Consider the following 14,572-nt stretch of genomic DNA (forward strand, 5'->3'; position numbering starts at 1 on the left):
GATGTGCAAAGGCCCTGAGGTAGGAAAATGTATAGCTTATTTGAGGAAATGAAAGGTCAATTTGATTGATCAGCAAAGGATAATTGGCAGGTGCCTGATCAGGCGTGACTAGGTTAAGGATTTTGGATTTTATTCTAAGAGCAGTTGAGAGTAACTGAAGGATTTGAAGCAGGGGAACAGCATTATCAGATTTGAAGAGATCACTCTGGCTGCAATATGGAGAATGGGCTGGAAAGGGGTAAACATGGGAGACAGTTCTTGCAGTGGTCAAGAAAAAAGAAATGTTGGCTTGGACTCTAGTTGTAGTAGGTTTGGGTAGGTCCTAGAGATATCTAGGAAGTAGAATCAATAGCTCTTGACATTGACTGGGATGTGGTGGGTAAGGAAGGAGGGCGGTTTGTAACAACTGGTGCTGCTTTTCATGGAGACAGAGGACTTTGGGAAAAACAGGGATAGGGAATTACATCAAGAGTTTAGTTTTAGATATGTTGATTTTGAGATACGATGGTAAATCCAAGGGGAAATGTGAAGTAGACAGTTGAGCATGTTGTACTTTAGTTTAGGGAAGAGGCATGAGCTGGACACATACATTCATGAGTCATTGGCACAAAGATGGTTATAAAAGCTAGTAGGAAGAGCATGAAGCCAAGAGAAAAGGTTGTAGACACCTCCTTGGGGGAATAGCAACATTTAAAGGAGAATTAGTTGCAAAGGAGGCCAACAAAGTAAGAGGAAAACCACAAACATGCGGTGCCATGGAAGACAAGGATAGGAGAGAGCACTCACCTCCAGGGAAAGCAACGGAGATCAATAAACAGGAATGATACTTGACTGTTGGGTTTGGCAACAGGGACTTCATTAATAAACTTGGCAATGGTCAACTGGCGTGACAGAAGCAGAAGCCAGATTGTAGTGGGTTAATGAGGGAATTGAGATCAGAACATGAAAATGTAAAAGGCCAATTAAAATAAGAATATACTCTCCAAGCACCCACAATTTCTGCTTTGTGGAGAAGCAGGCCTGATGTGTGTAGCAGTAAGAAAAAAACCTGCAGGAGCAGAGAAAATGTTCATGAATAGTTCAGAAAGTAGATACTATCTTTACCAGTACAATTAGGATTAAGTTGCATTGGTTCAGATGTCAAGAATTCATAATTTGGATAACGGCTTTGCTCAAAACTAGCTATAATTGTGTTATGAAAGAAGAGTAAATAATATTTGTCCTTGTGTAAATAAGGTTAATGAGGATGGCTGCCATATTCAGGATACATCTTTTAGATACATCTTTTCATAAGACCATTTACATAATGCATTGTCTTTCCAATCTGTGTTGGATATGAAGTTCCATGCAAGAAGAATTCTGACTATTATCTTCCTAGCTATCTTCAGCAGCTAGAATAGCATCTGGGACAAGAAAGGGGCTCAGTTACTGTTTGTTGAGTGAATGAATGCTAGTTGTTTCTTATTTTAGGAGTTACTCTAGAACTCAGAAGACACACAACCAAAACTTGCCCCTTTGATGGTTGAGTAACTCAGTGTTGACATTTTACCAAGAAGTCCACGTCAGGGAGGTTACTACTGTTCTGGAAAACTCACCATTGAAGTGAGCTCAGCGAGACTTAGACTAGGCCAGACAGAATTTTCTTTTCTGGAAACCTTGGGTAAACAGCAACTGAGTGGAATATTGCAAAGTGTAATTGTTTGCATTTGCTAGAAAAACCTTGCTGTTACCCAGACGCTGAAGAGAGCGTGCTCAGAATGTGAGTGCACAGAGCTGAATGGTACCTGAGGAGCTCTGAGAGTTTGGAAACCTCTCCTGCAATTTCCCCTCAATGTCAGCAAGGATATGAGAGACGTTGTGTTTGTCTTTAACAAGTGCTCTCACTTTTTACTTAATCAGAATTTGCATTGTTTTCTCATTACGGTATTAAAATGTGAATTTTGCTTCCGTGTGCTGCGGAAATAACAGAGCCCATAACAGTTGGTTTTATCCATAGCACCTTCCATCTTAGAATCTCTGAGGATCTCATAAGCTGATAATGTTCTTTCCAAATGAGCTATTTTGTAATCACACTCTACATGATTGTTTAAAATGATTATTATTGTTTCACCTTAATATAAAAAGATTTATTTGCCAATAGAAAACTGAGTTTACCCTGGAATGCTTGTGTTAACTGCCTCTGGCTCATCAAGGTCCATGGAAATCTGAAGACTGAAATGCAAATGTTAGTTTCTGGTTCTGTACATTTTAAGAAAACCAGCTAAAGTTCCATATTCAAAGGTGGGTTTTTCTATTCTACCTCAGTGCTCAGAGTGGGGTGTAACCTAGGCAAAAAGAAGGAAAGATGAAGTGGAGGAGGGTGCTCATTTGGGGAAAGATATGATTGGTATTGAAGATGCATTTCTCTCCCCTCCTGCCCCAGGGTTTAGGATTAGAATTGGTTTTCCAAAACTGTGAAGTTTTCTCTTACCCCGTATCCCTGGATTCCCACCACTTCCTGGACGCAGGCTTTGGCTTTGTTCTGATCACATTAATCAGGTGTTTTCTTGCTCAAGAAATCATGCTACTGAGGATTTCAGTGCCTCCCTTCATTGCCTCAATCACTGCCTGGTGCTTGTTGATACTTTCCTGACAATATTCAGATTTTTTTGAGGTGACAAAGTATGTAATATAATGGTTGCAGGTTTGTATTTCATCATCCTTCTACTCACTTTGTACCAAGACTCTACATTATGTAGGTCAAAGCTACAATTTTTTTTTTTTTTTACTAGCCATGGATAGTTACTTTTGTATCTGAAATCACTTTTACTTCATCAGTGAGATGACTACTCGTTAAATCAAGATTGGTAAACTTTTTCTATAAAGGACCAAAGAGTGAATATGTTAAGCCTATGGGCTATAAGTTCTCTTTACTCAACTCTACTATTGAAGTGCAAATGCCATCATATGCAATATGTAAGTTATTGGGTTATGGGCTGTGTGCCAATAAAACTTTATTTGTAAAAACAAGTTGGTTGGCTGGATTTGACCTGTGGGCCTTAAGTCAGTCAGCCTCTGTTTTAAACCATAGTTCCCACAGTTTCTTCATGTTGGACTCTAATATCCCTTTAGAGTTATGATAATTCCCACCTTACATGTCATTCTCTCCCTTCCCACATATTCAATAGGGAAGCCTGAAACTCTTTAGGGAAATAGTCTCATCTCAGTGGCCTCAGGATCTGTATTTCCCCAGTTACTCACAAAGCGCATCCCATTTTCTTCAAGTCTCTACTCAAATGTCACTTCCTTAGAGAGACGTTTTGTACTGGTCAATGTCTGGTAATTGGAAACACAGGAACAACTGTAGGTATTTCAAGCAGAGAATTTAATAGAGGGGATTTAAAGGGCTGGTATTGCAGAAGGGATAGGTGGGCTTAAACCAAGCTTGGTGACAGCAGGATGGCTGGAGGAGAAAAGGGGAAATAGTATAACCCAGCACCCATGCTCACTGTGCCACAGAGGTGACTGCTGCCAGACTCACCACCACCGTGGCCTCGCAGGAAGACCAGACTCTTCTCTTCCAATGGTGCTCAGGAGCTAGAGGAGACTTCTCCTGATGTCACCACTGTCAGAGCCATTAACTGCTATCAGCATCACTCTGTCTGATACGGAACTGAATAAACCCCTACTCAGGCCTTGGTAGGTGCAGTCGCTTAAAGCACCACCAGAAACAAAAAGACTATGGCTTTTTCCTTCTTCTCCTTCTCCTTCTTTCTCCTTCTTCCTGCCTTCCTGTCTCCTATCAGTTTTTCCCATTGGCAGAGGGAGCATTGGCTGAACTTAGCCACTCCTGGCTGTAAGCGAATCTGGAAAATGTAGTTTTTAAGCTTCCAACTCTCTGCTATAAAGAGCAGAAAGACATTGGGTCAATAATCAGCATGCCCTGTTCATGCTGTCTAAAATGTTAAGTCTCAGTACTTTATTAATTTTCCCTGATTTATTTGGCTCCATAGCTTATATCACTGCCTAATATATTATTTATATACTTACATGTCTATCACCTGTTTCCCCTACTACATGGTAAACTCAGTGAGAGCAGTGATTTTATCCACAGCTGTACCCTCAGTTCTGAGAACAGTGTGTGGAACATAGGGGACATTCAATAACTAATTTGTAGTATGAATACATGAATCACTGAACAGCACCCAGCACTACATCTGACAGAGGTACTGTGGTTCACGGAGCTGAGTCTGACAGCTTTAAAGAACCATAAAAAATAAGGGATTTGGAGAAAGTGTCTCTTTCTCTCTTGCTTTTTCTCTTCTCTTATCCTCTTTTATATATACATATTGTATTTACATTTATTTTTCCTCTAGAAAGCATCTTCTTTGAAACACTGACCATTTTTATTGACATTGTAAGCCTTTTCAGAAAGGGGACACTATATCTAAATTACTTCAGTTACTTATCTAATATTGCAGTGTCTTTAGAGAGAGTGTAATGAGTTTGCTAGGGCTGCTGGAACAAAGTACCACTGCTTGCATGGCATACACAACAGAAATAATTTTTCTCACAGCCCTGAAAGCTAGATCTGAGATCTGGCAGGGTTGGTTTTCTCCTTCTCCTTCTCCTTGAGGGAAGGCCCTCTCCTTGGCTGGTAGATGGTCCCCTTCTCCCATATCTCTTCAGATCATCCTTCCTCTGAATGTGACTATGTCCAAGTTTTCTCTTCTTATAAGCTCACCAGTCACATTGATTAGAGCTCACCCTAATGACCTCATTTTAATTTATTTAGCTCTTTAAAGTTACAGTTTCAACTCCATTATAATTACATTTTGAAGTTCTGAGGGTTAGGACATCAATATATAAATTTGGAGGGTAAATAATTCAACCCATAATAAGAGTTGAGACAGATTCCTCTCCATGTTTCATATATTGCAACGTGGGTTTCATCTTTACAGCTTTTGACCCAATGCTTTCAGGGTTAAATTGAAAACTCTTTTTCACTTGTATTCTTCCACATTTTATTTTTTCTAGTTGCTCCTAAATAATGGAGTGAGTGTGGTGACATGGTGCTTATTGTATTGTTTCTCTGAACAAGGAAACCTCTGCATGTTTTTAGAGGTTGGAGGCTGAGCAGACTCTTTCTCTACAAGCACTCCACAGAATCTATTGGGTGAGTTTAAGTACTTGTCAAGAATTAGACCTCAGCCATTGCAACAAAATCTCAGAATCCCATTGGCAAGGAAAGGGACTCTGTGCCAGGTCCTGTACTTTATTTAGCCTGGTGATGAATGTTTCAGCAAACTGTTGAAGCAGATTGCATAGGAAGGGCCACCTCGGCTCACGAGATTATATCGCACCTCTGGATGGTGTAACTGGTCCGGTGTTTGTAAGTTGGTGTTCCACTAGGGAGGATGCTGACTTGGTTGCTGATAGACAAGCCAGCAAGTCTGAGGTAGGGAAAGGTTCAGTAAGAAAACATACCCTTCTTGACCTTGATGTCAATTGAATCTGCCATGGAACATACAGTTGAGCTCTCATCTTGTCTGATTGCAGTCTTGTTCTGTGAACAGCCCAGCAGATATCTTTCCATTCTGTCCCCGAATATTGAGTGACCTTGGAAATAGCCTAATCTGTCTTGGCAGATTGAAGATAGAGAAAACAAGCAGGAGAGACAGACCTGCTGGTTCCTGCTATTGATCAGTGGTTTGAATGAAAGCTCATTATGAGCTGGAAGGATGTGTCAGACACAGGTGTTCAGGGTGGAAAAACTCAGAACAGACCCTGGCAGCATGGAGAAGTGATAAAAACAACACACACACACTAGACACCTTTATGCCTTCCTGGGTGTAGTTTATTATGAGTGCTTGGCCCTTTCTCCCTAGTCATGGCACCTTGGAAGCTGCATACGGAGAGAGAGACCCTCCTAGAAATCAATTATCTAGTTAGTCCAATCCCCTCATTTTAGAGATGAGTGAACTGAGGTCAAGAAGGATGAGATGATGTCACAGGGAGGTAGCATCATCTCTGTGCTTATCCCAGGTCTGACTCAATCAAAATCCAAGCTCTTTCTGCCACATCTTTCAGCTTCTCTCTCTGCCAGAATCCATGTATCAAGGTCCCAGCATTAGGTCATGTAAATTCAGGATCCTGGCTCTAGGCTGACCTATATGGCTCCAGAAATAGCCCAGAACTGGGGACACACACATGGGGTTGAGTCCTAATGCTGCCAACTCATCAGACACATGAGTTTGCACACACTACTTTACCTTCTGAACCTCACTTTCCTCTTTTAAAAAAATGGACACACTAATACCTGCTCTCCTTACTTGGGATGGTGTGTGATTAAAATCAGTCAGTGAACACACTTGTAGGCCTTACCTACAACGAGTATTCTTCCAGAGGGGTAATCTTATACTCTGTTCATATCTATTAATGCTGCAGCCAGAAATAGTAAGTCAGATTATCCCAGCAAGTCCAGAGGGCCAGACCCAGAGCTGTGCATTGTGCTTTGAAGGAGTAGGAATGGTGTATTAGGGTTCTGTAAAGAAACAATAGAGAGTGTGTGGGCACGTGTGCACGTGTACGTGTGCGTGTGGATGGTTAGACAGATTTATAGGTAGATTTTAAGGATTTGGCTCACACGATTATGGGGGATATTAAGTCCCAAATGTGCAGGCCAGGCAGGCTGGAGACCCAGGGAAGAGTCAATATTGTAGCTTGAATCTACAGGCAGCCTGGAAAGTAGAATGCCTCCATCTTCTGGGACTCAGTCTTTTCTCTTCTGGCCTTCATCTGATGGGATAAGGCCCACTCACATTATGGAGTGTAAGCTGTTTTACTTAAGAGTCTTCCAATTTCAATGTTAATTACATCTACATATTCCTTTCACAACACCACCTAGGCTGGTGCTTGACCTAAAACTGGGTGCCATGGACCAGTCAAGTTGACACATAAAATTAACTACCACAGGTGGGATTTCCACAGTGGAGCATTTGGGGAATGGAGGTTGGGTGTCCTGAATGGGCGGGTGGGGAGAGGCCATGGAGAAGTGCAGGGGCCAGAGGAGCAGGCAGCATCAGGGTGACTGACCCTCAGCTTCCCAAAGCCAGGCCTGCCCTAAAGCACCCATTTTGCTGAGAACCAGCCTTATCTTACAGCCCGGGAGAAGCCAGGTCTCACTTCTCTCCCGTCTTTGATCAGAGAAAGCGTAAAGGACAGGGAGAGAGACTACCCCCACTTCCCGACCCTGCTGCCCCTGCTCTTCTCCATTAGCTCTCGTCCTCACTGGTCCCCTTTCCCCACTGCCCCCACCCTCTGCCTGACCAGTGTGACCTGCCAAAGGGCTGTGCCATGGTTAAAGGGTCAAAGGTCAAAGGCCTTCTGTGTCTACAGGAGGAAGGAGGCCTGACCTCAGGTTCCCACGTGGGGAAGGTGCAACCACAGCCCAGGTGCAGGCAGGTATGGAGAGAGAACATCTGAAACGTGCCTCCAGAGGTGTACACGCTGCCCCGGAAGTGCCCTGTGTCCCCTGCTGCCAATATATCCCACAAAATGTCATTTCCTTTAAAGGGCACACGCTCTATTGATCTGTGATGTCTTGTGTGTGTGTAGTAGATTCCAAACAACAGTTGCTTAGTGGATGAGTGGATGGTTTAATATGGGAAGCAGGTCTGGCCATTCTTGTCAAAGGGCATTTTCTTTAAGAATGTCACAGTATATAAGCTACCAGTGATAATTCTGTGGATTTAATATTGTCAACTAATCGTGGCTTTGCATGCTCCTCCTTCCCCTCCCTCCTCCCCCTTTTCTACCTTCATTCTTCCTTTTCTCCTTCCCCTTCCCTTCCTTCCTTTCTTCCTTCTTTCCATAAATGTTTATTAAGTGTCTACTATGCCAGGCCCCTGTGCAATGTAATGGTATAATTCTAGTGAGCAAAAGAAACATAGATGGATCGTTGTAGAGTCTATTTTTCAGAGGTAGAGTTGAGAGCTGTACATCAAACACATAATGTCACAAGCAGTTCTAAATTATAAGTGATGTGAAGGGAAGGTATGGGGGCAGAACAGCTTACAGTGGGAGGGAGGGGGACTAGATCTAGCTCATGCTGTGAAGTGGCAAAGAAGGAAGAGAAGTGACCTTAGAACTGAGAGCAAGAAGAATAGAAAAGCTTATTAGGTGAAAAAAAGAGAGAGGACATTTCAGAAAAGGGAAAAAGTGTGTCCTAAGGCCCTGATGTCGAGGGAGTTACTCCATGTGGAACAGAAGGAAAATCTGAGAGGGGGTGGGGAGTGGCGGGGGGAGGTGGAGAGGGGTACAGAGCTGGGTAGGGGCTTTCCTTTCAGGTTAGAGCTATGACGGAGGTGAGGGGTGAGGGCAGAGGGGTTGGGTTCTGGAAGACCACCAGTCTGGCATGTGAAGATCAGATGGCAGGGCTGGAGGGGATACCACCAGAACCATAAGAAGGCCAGGTGAGTGAGGATGACTCTGACCTGGCTTATTTCCGTGGAGATGGAGACCAATATTTGGAATTTAGAGAAATTTAGGAAATAAAAGCAGCTAACAATTTAACTAGCTTTATGACCTTGGATAAGCAAGTCAGTTAATAGCCTTGACCTCAGAGCACAGTGGTGCTAATATTACCTGCCCACATTCTTTGTCCTTAAGGAGTTATCTGATGTCTACCCGTTACACTAGTAATTCACCCTGCCAAGCACAGGCATGGAACAAGAACAATAGGTGGGTCCTAATCACAAGGGACTCAGTCTATGAGGAGCAGACATTATCAGGTGCTTGTCCTACAGTATGACAGGCACACAATCCAGGTGAGTAGGGGGATAGAAGAGAGTCGGAGAAGGGCACCCAATCAGTTCTGGGAGGCCAGGGAGAACTTTTAGGAGGAGGTGCCATCTCAGCCAACCGTGCATGATGGGTAGGAGATTGCCAGGTGAAGGCCTCCCAGAGGACAGAAGAAAGGGCACCTAGAAGTGAGGTTTTACTTACAGCAGTGGTTCTCCCTAAAATGTTTGCCCCCTAAAGTGTCTGGAGACATTGATGAGATGCCCACAACAGGAATGGGTGCTACTGATATATAGTAGTCCGATTCTATTATTTGCAACCAGTATCTTTCGCACAGGCTAAGAAGTTTCTACTTTATTTTTTAAAATATATTTTTATTGACTTCAGAGAGGAAGGGAGAGGGAGAGAGATAGAAACATCAATGATGAGAGAGAATCATTGACTGGCTGCCTTCTGCACACCCCACACTGGGGATTGAGCGAGCAACCCCAGCATTTGCCCTGACCAGGAATCAAACCGTGATGTCCTGGTTCGTAGGTCGATGCTCAACCACAGAGCAACACAGGCCTGGAAAGAAGCTTGTACTTTATTAAGTAGGAAATGGAGGGTCATTACAAGGTTTTCAGAATAAGAGGATGATTATCAGACATGTGGAAATAATCCACAGGTAGAGATACAAAGCAGCATAGGAATGCTGTCTACTGAAATGCCCCTCAGAGATGAGTCCCAGAGCTCAGTCACCTGCCTTGTGCTGGAGACAAGGGGCTGAAAATGGGTGTGAAATATCTGCAAAGAAACCACAGGGCCCAGAGCATGGGGAATTTAATTTCAGTCAGTCAGAGCACATTCTTCTTTAATCTTGGTGGCTTCAGATTTGAGAACTATAGTTTCACGGGACCAGAGAGCATTCAGGTTACATGCGACATGCCATTACTTGGCCTCAGAAAATCGGCCTGTGGTGTGTGTGTGTGTGTGTGTGTGTGTTGCGGTGTGTGTGTGTGTGTGTGTGTGTGTGTGTGTATGTATGTATGTGTTGGTGGTTTTTTATTTTTGGTCTGTGGTCATTGTTGTATTTCCCCAAATAATCCAGCCCTAACCCAAATCAACAGGGTTCGGTTTCTGGTGAGAACCTTCTTCCTAGCTTGCAGGCAGCTCCCTTCTCACTTGGCAAAGAGAGGGAGAGAGGAAGGGAGAGAGAGATAAAGAGAGGGAGGGAAAGAGGGAGAGAAGGAGAGTGGGAGAAAGGAAGTGGGAGATGGAAGGAGGAAGAAAGAGAGAGAGAGAGAGAGTGTGCTCTCAGGTGTTTTCTTATCAGGACACTGATCCTATAGAATCAGGGCCCCTCCCTATGACATAATTTAACCTAAATTACTTCTTAGCAGTCCCCTGTCCAAATGCAGGTACATGAAGGATTAAGGCTTCAACATATGAGTTTTGTGGGCGACACAGACATTCCGTCCTTAACACAGCACAAAGCTTCATTTGTTCACAACAGTAGATGTTCAGTGCATGTTAAGCGGTCGTTAGCATAGCAGAGCAGTGGATGTTCAGGGTCAAGCCTTTTTGACCTGCAACAGACGGCAGGGGTGCAGGTAACCAGTCCCATCTCGGGGGATCTTCAGGTCTCCACTGAACTCTCACTTCCTTGGGAAAGCCTTCCATGCGCCCCTGATTGAGTGTGGCTCCCCTATTATTCACTTTCACAGGACCCTGGTCCGCCCCTTTATTGCACTGGGCTCTGTTTGTAATTAATTATTGACTGTCTGTCCTCCTGTTAGCCTCTAAGTAAGATTTCCAGGTGTAGAGTACAGAGTCGGTCTTGTATCTCTGTGGTACAGTATCTCCATCCTGGGCATGTGTTTGTGAAATGAATGAATGAATGTTAAAAATCCAGACGCTGGCCCGCTCCAGGGAGCTGAGAGGGACATTGTTGGACATCAGCAGGGGTTTGTACCTGACAAAGCAGAACGCTTTAATCTTAGTAGATTACTCCACATCTGAAGAGGAAAACCAAAGCCAAAGCCAGGTGAATACGTAAGGCCAACGTGGTTGGTGTGCAGACACAGGCCGGGAGCTCCTGGGGACCTCAGGGTTCGTGTCCACGAGTCTGACTGACCGCAGGCTGCACCCAGAGGAGGAGCTCAGGCTGCAGGCGGGCTGCTGCCCTGGTCAGGATGGCGGCTCTGGGGCCAGATGTGGCCAGCTGGCTGAGGAAGGGCGGCGGGCTTCCCATTTCGGGAGAGCTGACGCTAACAGTTGCATCTCTGTTGTGTCATCAGGATCCTGGGCCTTGGGTGGCATTTACTTGTGTCTTTGCTTTTCAGCCGCCTGGTTCAGAGCCCGCCCTGGTGTTCCCCTGCTCCTAATGCTGAGTGTAGGGAAGCAGCACATGTTTGCTGAATTGGATGGAATGGCTGCCTTGGCTTTGACAGGAAGGTTGAAAGCTTCCCTGGGATTCCGAGGCAGCAACAATGACTATCTTCCTAGGACCCCTCAGATGGACACACCTTCCAAAGAAAACATAGAACCTCACATCTAGACCTTACAAGGAAGGGATGGCACCAAGCGCTGGTTTTCAGATGTTACTGTGCCATTAGGAGAATCTGAAGAACTGGCTACAATACAGATTCCTGGGTCCCACGCCCGGAGAATCTTACTTAGTAAACCTGGAATGGAGCTCAGGTTAAGTGGCTTTCGCACAGGCACTTGGGTGATAGGAGGCAAGCTGTCTGTGAACCTCACCTAGAACAGCTAGCACACGCTCACCTGAGGACCCCGGTGACATGTACATTCCTGTTCAGTGTCTGGGGAGAGGCTGACATCCTGCATATCTAACAAGCTGCCGGGAGGCAGATGCCGCTGGTCCATGCGCCTCGCTGAGTAGAGTAGCAAGGACATAGAAAAGTCACTAAGGTGACAGCTGAGTGAGTGTTCTGCAGTCAAGCGGTCACAAGTTTGAGTTCAACTTCACCATTTCCTTGGTGACCAACCTCTTCCAATCCCCGAATCCTTATGTCTCAAATGGGAACTGGTGCAGAGATTACCTGTGACCCAATACAATCAGTCCTTATTCAACGTTGTTGATAGGTTCTGCAACTTTAAGCGAATCAATTTATAATGAAATCAATTTTGATATAAACAAGAGTTAAGTTCCGACAGCATCTCATCAATGTTATAATGAAATGACATTGATTGAAACAATGTTTTTCAAGGACCTGCTGTATACATAGAGCATTCATTATATCCCTTGACATGCCATTAGTTCTCCATGAACCTCATTATGTTATTATTAGTAATAAATCCTGCTAGCTCCATGCAAATTAGTCTGAGACTTTGTTTTATAATCCCTGTCATTTCCCCCCACTCGTTTCTTTTCTATGAGGGCTCAGACCATTTTTCTATTTTTTATTATACAACATATCTGGAAGATAAGAAAAACTAGACAGTTCCCTACCAGATACCAGCTCATGCAGTGCTCTGAACGTAACACGTTCTTAATAAGATGTTGTCACATTAATGAACATCAAGCCCAGCCGGCGTGGTTCAGTGGTTGAGCAATGACCTATGAACCAGGAGGTCATGGTTCGATTCCCGGTCAGGGCATATGCCCAGGTTTCAGGCTCAGTCCCCAGTGTTGTGTAGCAGGAGGCAGCCGATCAATGATTCTCTCTCATCATCGATGTTTCTATCTCTCTCTCCCTCTCCCTTCCTCTCTGAAATCAATACAAAAAAATATTTAAAAAATGAACATCAAAGCATCTGGATGAGGGGCTAATTTCTCTCACCTGGCTCCAGATGTTGGCCATTATATTTTCAGAGAAGGTGCACCAGAGCTGGGTTGATGTGATTCAAAATTGAGAGCCCCCCAGTGAAGTATCAGCCCGGGCTGGCTGTTGGACATCTTAGGAAATAGCAGCCTGCGGACTGGCCGAATTGCTTGGACTTCAGCTACTTGCTACATACATTCCAGGTGTACCTAGTGATGTAGTAGTCCATTGTTCTGTCCCAAATTTTATCAGAGCATCTTTAAGGTTTTTATTGGAAAAAGCAAAGGCTGTGAGGTTAGAGTGATGTTTACTCAGTGGGCAAATATGGTAGCATTATAGGTAAGCCTTCAGCCTCTGCCTTCACTCAGACCTGGGTTCAAATCCAGACTCCACAACTTTACACCTATGTTACCTGAGTTCGCTTGCCTAACCTCTCTGCGTTTCATTTTCCTCAGAGTGCCACTCCTGGGACTTCCCTTCCCAGCTGTTGGTGACCTTAGTGTCATGAGTCAAGTAGTGGCTCCTACAGATGAACTGTCCTGGTTTGGGCCATAATTCCATGCCCTGGGATGTGTTTGACTCACAGCATACATTCTCATTTGAAGTTTGATTTTTATATAGACTGCCTGCATTAGAGTGAAAAGAACTTGTGGTGATTTTTTTTTTTAAATCCTAACCTGAGGATATTTTTTCCATTGATTTTTAGAGAGAGTGGAGGGTAGGGGAGGGGAGAGAGAGAGAGAGAGAGAGAGAGAAGAGAGAGAGAAACATTGCTGTGAGAGAGACACATTGATTGGTTGCCTTTCATACGTGCCCCGACCAGCACTGGGGATCAAACCTGCACCCGAGGTACATGCCCTTGACTGGGAATCAAACCCAGGACCCTTCGGTCTGCAGACCATGCTCTAACCACTGAGTAAACCAGCCAGGGCCTGATGATTTTTATCTTCTTTTAAGACTGTAGTGTATGTAGGCTCCCTTGGTCATGAGGTGACTCTTTGGGAATAAAGGTTAAAGAGTTTCAATGAGGCAGGGTATTGCAGCTGTTCAATACAAGCAAAGAACTCTCACGTATATCTAATCACTGGTCATGATTCTGCCTCTTTTTTCCAGGTGAGAAGCTGAGACACAGAGACAGCAAATATCTCCTCCAAGGATAGTGAGGTAAGGAGTGGCACAGTGGGAATTGGAATCCAGTTCATCTGATCCCAAAGAACGTGTCTTGAAATGGCTCTTTCCCAGGCCACCCACAAGATATTAATTTTTTGGTAATAAAAGAAGAATCAATGACTCCAGTTAATTCCAGGAGCAGAAATTTATCTCTCTGCCTCCAACAACTTGATGAATTAGAGGTCATGTGTGAAAAATGGCATTTATGTTATAATGAATGTACATAATATTGGCATCACAGTCATTGTCTAATTACAATTAATGTCTTTTGTCCTGATTGTTTTGCAAATGCCCTCATCTACATGGAAAGCCCTTGTGGTTCTCACAGTAAGAGCCAGTTTTTTATGATTTATAATCCCCTAACGGTATGTCTGATGAACCAATTAAGAAGCAGAACTTCAAAAACATGCTTCAGCTCCTAAGGTCTGGGGCCAACAGAAAAAGCAGCTGCAACCACCTCTGAATCCCACACTTAGCACACCTTGATTGATTATTGAGTGACCCACTCATTTGCATTCATTTTTCTCTCTCTTTTGACAGATCTCATTTTCGATTTTTGCATCCTCCATAAATATCTCCAGCTTGAAAGAATAGATGATTACCTCCCAGACCCAGGAAACTTACATCTTTAAAGCTCTGTGGCTGTTTTTTTTTTTTCTTTCTTTTGTGTGGCACAGGGATGCTCACACTGACTGCCAGCTAGTCGGTAGGTACATGGAATGGGATTGAATTTACTAAATATTCATTGGAGCTTCTATTCTGTGTTGGGGCCACACTGGCACTGGAAATACAAAGATGAGTAAGCAAGCTGATGGTGAAATTGGTAATAGCATCTGTTATGGACTAAATGGTAT

General features: G+C 44.0%; 1 long non-coding RNA gene across 1 annotated transcript in view; it reads left to right on the forward strand.

Annotated features, from left to right (window-relative positions):
• Positions 1-14,346, forward strand: part of LOC129152170 (uncharacterized) — a 113,311-nt gene extending 98,965 nt beyond the window's left edge. Inside the window, exons 2-3 of the long non-coding RNA XR_008558908.1 lie at positions 13,662-13,712; positions 14,259-14,346. This is a non-coding gene — a long non-coding RNA (uncharacterized LOC129152170). The remainder of the gene's footprint in view (positions 1-13,661; positions 13,713-14,258) is intronic.
• The last annotated feature ends 226 nt before the right edge of the window (positions 14,347-14,572 follow it).

This window comes from Eptesicus fuscus, chromosome 18 (assembly GCF_027574615.1).
Source record: "Eptesicus fuscus isolate TK198812 chromosome 18, DD_ASM_mEF_20220401, whole genome shotgun sequence".
Lineage (NCBI taxonomy): Eukaryota > Metazoa > Chordata > Mammalia > Chiroptera > Vespertilionidae > Eptesicus > Eptesicus fuscus.